The sequence below is a fragment of the Sphaerodactylus townsendi genome, linkage group LG04 (assembly GCF_021028975.2).
Source record: "Sphaerodactylus townsendi isolate TG3544 linkage group LG04, MPM_Stown_v2.3, whole genome shotgun sequence".
Classification (NCBI taxonomy): domain Eukaryota; kingdom Metazoa; phylum Chordata; class Lepidosauria; order Squamata; family Sphaerodactylidae; genus Sphaerodactylus; species Sphaerodactylus townsendi.
This window is the reverse complement of record NC_059428.1, coordinates 92,202,669-92,211,198: the sequence shown is the minus strand read 5'-3', so window position 1 is coordinate 92,211,198 and position 8,530 is coordinate 92,202,669.

Below are 8,530 nucleotides of genomic sequence, written 5' to 3'. Positions count from 1 at the left end.
GACTTCCAAGGGATCAGGAGAGGAGGGCAGCACACACCTAAAGAAACATAGGCCAAGTAAAGTTTGTCCAGATGTAGTTCTAGTCCTCACCCACAGTGTAAGCAGTAGTACATCTTTCCAACCTATGGTAACTTTATATAGTCTCTTTTTGGTGGGTGCCTCTATAGTTTTTTTAATAAACACTTTACATCACTGCAACAGGAAATATTTCTAAATATAAGATCACAAGACCGAGATAATGCTTTGACTGCTGAGCATGTATTTAACTTCCTTTTTTAATAGAGTCAATCATGTGCAAAGTGCCTGACATACCATTTTAAGAGCCAAATAATAAACATCTGCTAATGGCCCTGCTGTTCCACCGGGCCTTTGGAATGGCCAGCTGCTAATATGGTGCCACCTCACTGCTCACTACCTGGGGCAGTTACATCAGGGTCCCCTCATATGAGGAGCCCCACTGGCCCCCCCTCATGGAGGTAGGTTTTAAATTGGGGCCGGACGCCTCCTGTTTATTATGTATTATGGTTATTCGCTGTTTTTATGAGTTTTAAGTTATTTTATGGGATGGAGCCTATGTATTTATATTTGTATGATTGCTCCTGATGATATTTAGATAATGTTGTTCACCGCCTGGAGTGTAGAACTTTGCCCTTTTTGTCATGCAACGGATGGCCCCCCAAAAATATTCTGCTATGACAAAGAAAAGTAACATTTTTCACTTAAACACAGTGTTTTGCCAGTTTGGCAGACTAGGACACTTGTGTAAACAACCAGCTACCATGGTGTAGTGATCAGAGTGCCAGAGTACAATGCAAGAGGTTTGAATCCCCAGTCTGCCAAGGAAGTTCACTGGCTGACTTTCTACCAGTTATCTTTTTCTCTCCACCTAACCTAACCTATCTCACAGGGAATTTGTTGTGAGGATAAATGAGAACAATTTTGTAGGCCATTTTTGGTTCACATTGGGGAGAAAAGCAGGATCTAAGTAAACATAACTCAAACATAAGAGACCCAATTTTTTCTGATTTAGTCTTCTTATTGGAAGTTAGCCATGTGACCCTAGGTGAGTTTCATCTTCAAGGTGTGGGTTTTGACCTTTAAGGCTTTGCGTGGCCTGGGGCCCTCGTACCTTCGGGACCGCATCACCCCATATGTCCCAATTCGGCCTCTGCGTTCTGCAGAGGCCAATCTGCTGGTGGTCCCCGGCCCCTCTATGATGCGGCTGGCCTCCACGCGGGCCAGGACTTTCACGGCACTGGCCCCGGCCTGGTGGAACACCCTTCCTCCAGCTGTCCGGGCCCTGCGGGACCTGGGTGAGTTCCGCAGGGCCTGTAAGACCGTGCTGTTCCACCGGGCCTTTGGAGTGGCCAGCTGCTAATATGGTGCCACCTCACTGCTCACTACCTGGGGCAGTTACATCAGGGTCCCCTCATATGAGGAGCCCCACTGGCCCTCCCTCATGGAGGTAGGTTTTAAATTGGGGCCGGACGCCTCCTGTTTATTATGTATTATGGTTATTCGCTGTTTTTATGAGTTTTAAGTTATTTTATGGGATGGAGCCTATGTATTTATATTTGTATGATTGCTCCTGATGATATTTAGATAATGTTGTTCACCGCCCGGAGCCCTCCGGGGATCGGGCGGTATATAAATTGAAAAAATAAATAAATAAAAATAAAATACCGCTTATGTGGGATGGCCAATGGTACCCTGCAGAGTGTATCCAACCCCTAACTAATTGTTCAACCCCCTTCCCAAGAGCTCAGAGAAGCTAAGAAGCAGTCTACTTGACATTAAGGTTGCTTATGATCTTCCCTACTTCTTGTCTGCTGTCATATCAACATTTCTTCACTTTTCAAGGGAAGACATTTTACACAGAATTGGAATTAATTGCTTGAAATAAATAGTTTTCAATTGCTGTTTTAACACTTCAGCTTACCTTTGGTCTATATAACATTTGGGTGACTGCAAAAAAAGCAGCTCTGCAGATGTCAGTTTCAGTAAAAATGTTGCTGTTTTTGGAAGATGACATAAAAAAAACCCCTTCTAACAACAGCTGCAACAGAATTAGCATGCATTCATGTGAAATTGGATGCACTGCTCATCATACTGAGTTGTCATCAAGAAGTTCATTTCATTGTAGAAATTCCACAGAGGATTTTGGTATGCAGTATATCAAAATTCACTTCTGGCAACACCAAGCCAAAAAGGAACATCATCCATGATGTTCCCAACAAAATGGTATGAATAAGGTCCAAACTACATGTTACATTTTGCAAGTGATTGCCATGGGGCTTACAGATAAATGGCAGCTGTGAGTTCCCTGTGGCAACTTAGTTTAGAAGGGCCAGAGGGCTTGATTTGGATTGGAATCCCATTGCAATGGGAGGAAGGGTTCCTGTCTTCCCGCACTGCTATCTTCCTGACCTGAATGGGGGAGGGGGAGGGGTGGCATGCAATGGAGGGGAGGGAAGGGGCCCCGGCATCTGGACATGGCCCACCCACCTCAGCAGAGGGAGGAGGAGGGGAGGGTGGGGTGGGATGGCATGCAAGGGAGGGGAGGGAGTGAGGGGTGGCATGCAAGGGAGGGGAGGAGGCCTGGCATCTGGGCATGGCCCACCCACCCTAGCGGAGGGAGGGGGAGGGAGGTGTGGCATGCAAGGGAGGGAGGGGTAGCATGCAAGGCATCTGGACCTGGTCCACCTACCCTACCGGAAGTTGGGGGAGGGGAGTGAGGAGTGACATGCAAGGGAGAGAAGAAAGTGAAGGGTAGAATGCAAGGGAGGGGAGGGGGCCCTCACAGGGTGTTATTTGCCCCATCAGATGACTGCATGTACAATGAGTACATGCCAGCCCCCAACTGGGCAAATAACACCATCCTGAGGCTGCTTTCAGTTGGGAAAATGGCATGGGTGGAAGGGAAAGGAGTTTGAGTCTCCTACATGAGAGAAAGGGGGGATTTAAATCCAACTCTTCTTCTTCATCATCATCATTTGGCTCCTGTTTTTAAGAAATGAATAATGACAGATCAAATGTAAACAAATCATATTTATCTGCAACTGTTCATTGCAAAGGGGCAGCCGTAGTAGTTTAACAGAATAAGTTCAGTGTCTCCCTCCTTATTTATAATGCAATAAAAACAGAGTTACACACTTCAAAACCCATTGCGGAGTTCTGTGACTAAGATTGTGTGTTTTTAAAAAACACCCTTGGGAAAAGGGCCTTATACGGATTCGGGCTGTATTAATTGGTAAATGAGGAACTCTTATATCTGGGATGACTAGATAGTCTGTTTAGCTGCCTGTTTTTAATTTACAGTTTTAACTTACAGATCTAGTGCTATTACAACTGATCTCCAGGTTACTGAGGTTAGTTCACCTGGAGAAAATGGCTGCTTTGGGAAGTGGACTCTATGACATTATACTCTTTGAAGTCCCTCCCCTCACCAAACCCAGCCCTCCTCAGGCCCCACCCCCCAAATCTCCCGGTGTTTCCCAACCCAGAGCTAGTTGCCTACCTTAACTACACAATATACAGTTCCAAGTTTGCCCATGTATCAAGTTGACAGATGGATCTGGAAGTTGCATGCCTTCCAGGAACATGTGGGCCCACTTTGAATCAGGCCAGGGAACAAGAGGAGGCTTGACCCTCCCATTCTACCATTTTCTTGACCAGAAGGAGTTATTCCATAAAGCCCTCCCCTCAGAGGCCATATTTTTCAGTCTCCACAGATCAACAGATCGTGTACAGCCAGAAATGTAGATGAATCATCTTTCATATCAAACCAGAGACTTGTGACCAGGCTACATACAATTTAGAGGCTTGTGCATGACAGAGAAGCATGATTTCTGTTTTCTTAAATTACCCTTTGCTCGCTCATGCCAGGATTCAGACCCCAGCCAAGCTTGTACCTGGAAGGAAGAAAGGCAGAGGAATTCACTGAGCCCCATGCACTCTGGTTTCATTGCTCCAGCTATGCATGGCTCTTCATTCTGTTCAGTTAATGTACAAGGAGAATTTCCAATATAAGATGCTCTTGTTTGTCTTTCTCCCAGTCACTTAAATTGAATTAACATGTGTACTCAACATAGCTTGTAACATTTAGCCTTAGTTAACAGAAATATAAAATCTTCATAGTTGACTGAAGAAAGATTTAGACTCCTGTTCTGTGCACATTTGTTTCACATTGATTTCAGTTATTTTATTGGTTTCCTTGAAATGTACCATCAATGAAGCATGAACAGGATTTCAACCTTAAAATCAAAATCTTACTCAGAAATAACTTGTATCCACTTAAGTGGGAATAATTTAACATTTCACATATCTCCCAATAATCTGCAGGAATATTGAACCCAAGACTTTCTTTGCGCAAACAAGAAACTGACTATCAAACTCAAGTTTAACTCAGCTACTCCAAATCCTGTGAGGAAAGATTGAAGGATGAGTATATTTATCCTGGAGAAGAGATTACTGTCCTTATAGAGGATGGAGAAGAGTTGTTTTCTATTGCCTCAAAAGATTGGACCAAAACCAACGGGTTGAAATTAAATAAAAAAAAAATTGACTAAACTTTAGGACAAACTTTCTGACAGAGTGGTTCTTCAAGAGGTGGTGAACTTCTCTGGAGGTTTCTAAGTGGAGGCTAGTTGACCAGTCGACAGCAGTCCTGATTCTGTAAACTGTCAGGATATTGAAAATTGCAAGGTGGTCATATGCTGGTCTAGAATGACTGGAATGTAACAGTCAGCAGAATTGTAAAGGTCGGAGCCTCTCTGTCTGGGTCTGCAGTGATTGGCATGTAACAGTCAGCAGAAGTGAAAAGGTCACAGGCCAGGATGATTAGATCATCTAGCTAATGATTTGCTGGACAAAACTATATAAGAAGACTGCATACCCAATTCAGTACCTCTCCTTCACCTTCAGGTTCGGGCTCAGATTGTTGTCAGAGTAGAGAGTGGATAGTTATTGTTATTTTTGTTCCTTTGAGAAACAAGAGATAAAGTATTCCTGTTGGAACTAAATCTACTGTCTGAGTGTTTCTTTTTCTTATACTGCAAGCAGTTACCTCCTATTCTAGCAAGGGTGAGTTGGCACCTAGTCCTTCCGCTGTGCACTAGGCCAACATAAACTTGGGCAGATACTGAGGGAGAGGGCAGGAAGGGGTGACTCTTTTTTATACGCCCAGGGTAATCCCAATCACCACTTTGGGGTCAGGAAAGAATTTTCCTCCAGGTAGTATTGGCCAGGGATCTGGGAGGGTTTTTGCCTTCCTCTGGGCATAGAACAGGATCACTGGGGGAGTTGGGGGAATTTTTTCTGTTTTGTGCAGGGGATTGCACTAGATTACCCTTTCAGCATTATGTTTCAGTTTGTAGATAACTGAACCTCAAGAAGTTACAGATTCCTTGCCAACAGTAGGATGAGTATATTTTATCAGTATCTGCAATCAAATCATATTCTGAAAATCAGTATACAGAAGATGACCAAGAAAGATTAGTACTCTTTCTTCAGAATAGTTAATACACAGCTAGAAGGAAGAAAGTCTTAGGAGCCAAAGTAAAAGTGACAGTTACAGGGCCAACCTCTACCAATGATGCCATTTTAGCGGGCAATGTAGCCGTTTAAAAATTGTTGCAATAGTCCAGTCCAGCTATTTCAGCACTTTGAAAAGTGCAGAGGGAGGAAACAAGATTGCCCTTTGTTGCATGGATCAGGATTAGGCTTCCATGGCAATTTTTAAATGGCTACATTTTTTCCTATAGAATGGAGTTGGTGTCCACAGGTTGGCCTGATAGCTGTCATCATAGTTTGGTCCTAGATGTGGTAAAAGACTAGGCTGGATCTCAAAAATTTTGTCAGCATGCAGAATGTTACTAAATCCTAATATTCACCCTGTTGGAAACTAGATAGTGTAAAAAAGAAATAATTACAAACACAATCACTTTTATTTAGATTTTTAGACATGCTAAATCCTCTTCAATCTCCACAGATTCCAAGGCAAATATCAGATTTGCAATCTATATATATAAAAAGCTGACAGTGACTTTGTCAGTCACTCCCTAATGCCAAAACGGCTGGACGGATCGCCCCCAAATTTTCACGTGACGTTCCTCCCTGTTGCAGGCAGGTAATTGGACCTTCAAATCGCCGAAAATCCATACCTGAGCCAGGTAAAACGTCTTTTTCCTGGCGCACCCCGGGCTCTTAATAGAAGCTTGCTTTGTGAACTTAACAATGTCACCCTAGAATTGTTTAAAATTCAGCAGCCTGTCTGTCAGTGGCCTGAGGGCTTGGTATGAGGGCTTAGAATGTTCACGCAGATGGGCAGAGATGAGCAGTGAAAACAGTAAATAGGTAATACTGTTAGGTAATACGACTGGAAGTTCAACACATACACACTTTGCCATGTGAGATGCCAGGTGGGCTTTCCCCCCCTCACATGCAGGTAACTTTCACTCTCTGTGCCTCACTCACTGCTACCACATAACACACATACTTTCATACACATCCAGCTCATCTTCACACACCTCACTCTGCCCTCCCTCACATCCAACCACCACTTACCCACTTCCTCACCCATATTCACCACAGCTCGCTTTTACTAAAAGAGAGCTGGAGTTTGCCTTTTTCTTCTAAGAAAATCTGCGGGGTGGGGGCGAACCAACACTACTGGCTCAGCTTCTTTTGCACATGGCCCTTTAAGAACCCAGAGAGCTGTCCTCAATCTGAACGCCTCACCACTCTCCCTCTGCTGCCTGACTGGGCAGGCAGCCTCCTTGCCCCAGTTCTTCCTTACCCAAGCCAGGACTGTGCGTGTCAACCAGCCTCATGGACAGCGGGATTCGCACTTTGGACAGTTCCGTTGTGGAATTGAAAGGGTTACATTATACTAAAAAAACAAGACACCACCATATAACAATGTGAATTGAAAAGGGAAAGAGGGATTCCATTTGACCACCCCAAAAGACTATGCTGTGGATCATTGGACCTGCATGGACATCTGTGCTGGTTGCGGACTGTGATGAGAAGGACAATTGCCACAGCAACGCGTGACCAGGCCCCTCTAGTATGTGAATAATTAAAAGAATGGCTTCGCCAAGTGTGTTTTGTGCCAACAAATCTGGTATTAGGAATCAGGGTTTCCAGTATGCTTTCTTGGCACCTTGTTATATATAAAGTGTTGATCCTGGGACTTAAAAAAGGACTGATTTTGATTTTTAAAACTATTTTATGGAATTAACCAATAGCACAAAGGTGAAACTATCAAAAACAGAGACACATCCGAAGAAAAAGCACTTGCACAGCCTTTTACATTTTGTACATTGATTAAAACTCCCAAAGTTGCAACCAAGCATTGTGTGTGTGTAAAAGTCTGTTAAGTCACAGCCAACTAATGGAAACCTCAGCAAGGGGCTTTCAAGGCAAATGAAAAACAGAGGTAGTTTGCCGTTGCCTTCTTCTGCAGTTAGAAGTATCTCTTCCAAGTACTGACCCTGCTTAGCATCTAAGATTTAACGAGATTGGGCTATATCATGCTGCCTTCTCTCCCCCAGGAGAACTAACGTTGAAACTTATGAGAGACTATTTATCTGTTTAAAAAAAGAGTGGAATGTAAGGTACTTTAAAGAGCCCTTCGGGGATGGGGCGGTATATAAGTCCAATAAAATAATAATAATAATAATAATAATAATAATAATAATAATAATAATAAAGACCAACCTGATTTCACATCTGCTCCATGTTTTAGATAATGTCATCTAATAAGAGTTCTTTTAGCTTGCAGTCTAAAATGATTTTCTAAAATATAAACATCATTTTTTCCTGCTGCTTTCAACTTTATAGACAGAAATGGGGAAGAGATTAATAAAGACTTGATTTTTTTTAAAAAAAACCCTGAAAATTCACAAGAAGGCATCACACAAAGTTTCCAAGGTTTAAACACTTGACTTTTTAAAAGACAAAAATATGCTAGCAAATGGGCCGAAAACATGCTGGGTGGCATGTCCATATTCTGGGTAAAATCCAGACAGGCAAGCAGTGTGGCAACTCTATGCCAATCTAAATATGACACTTTAATCATCACAAAACTTTGGCAGAGGGGCCATTCTCCCAAGTTCTACCTCGGCTCATTCACTGAACAATCTGAAATTGCCCAGAAGATTTAAAATCTTCCTGTTTACTCAAGCAAAGACATTGAAGGATTAATGCTCAGGCGTAATATTTCATGTTAAATAAAATATACTGAGATCCAATATGACTTATTTTTTCCAGTGCTATGAAATTAAATCAAACCAGAACCTTGCACATTACCAGTGCAGTCCTGTTGACTTTAACTGATTTAGAAGGGTGTACTACTACTTAGGATCACACTGCTTCCTCCCAGTGTGCTTTGGAAGTGAATTAAAAAGAAAAACAGAATTAAGAGTTGTATGGAAAGATAAATGTGCTGTTCTGTAAAATCTTATATCTTGTTTTATATACTAAATAGAAAGCTTCTGAGTCCAAATATAACCTGGGGTGGGGGTTGAAA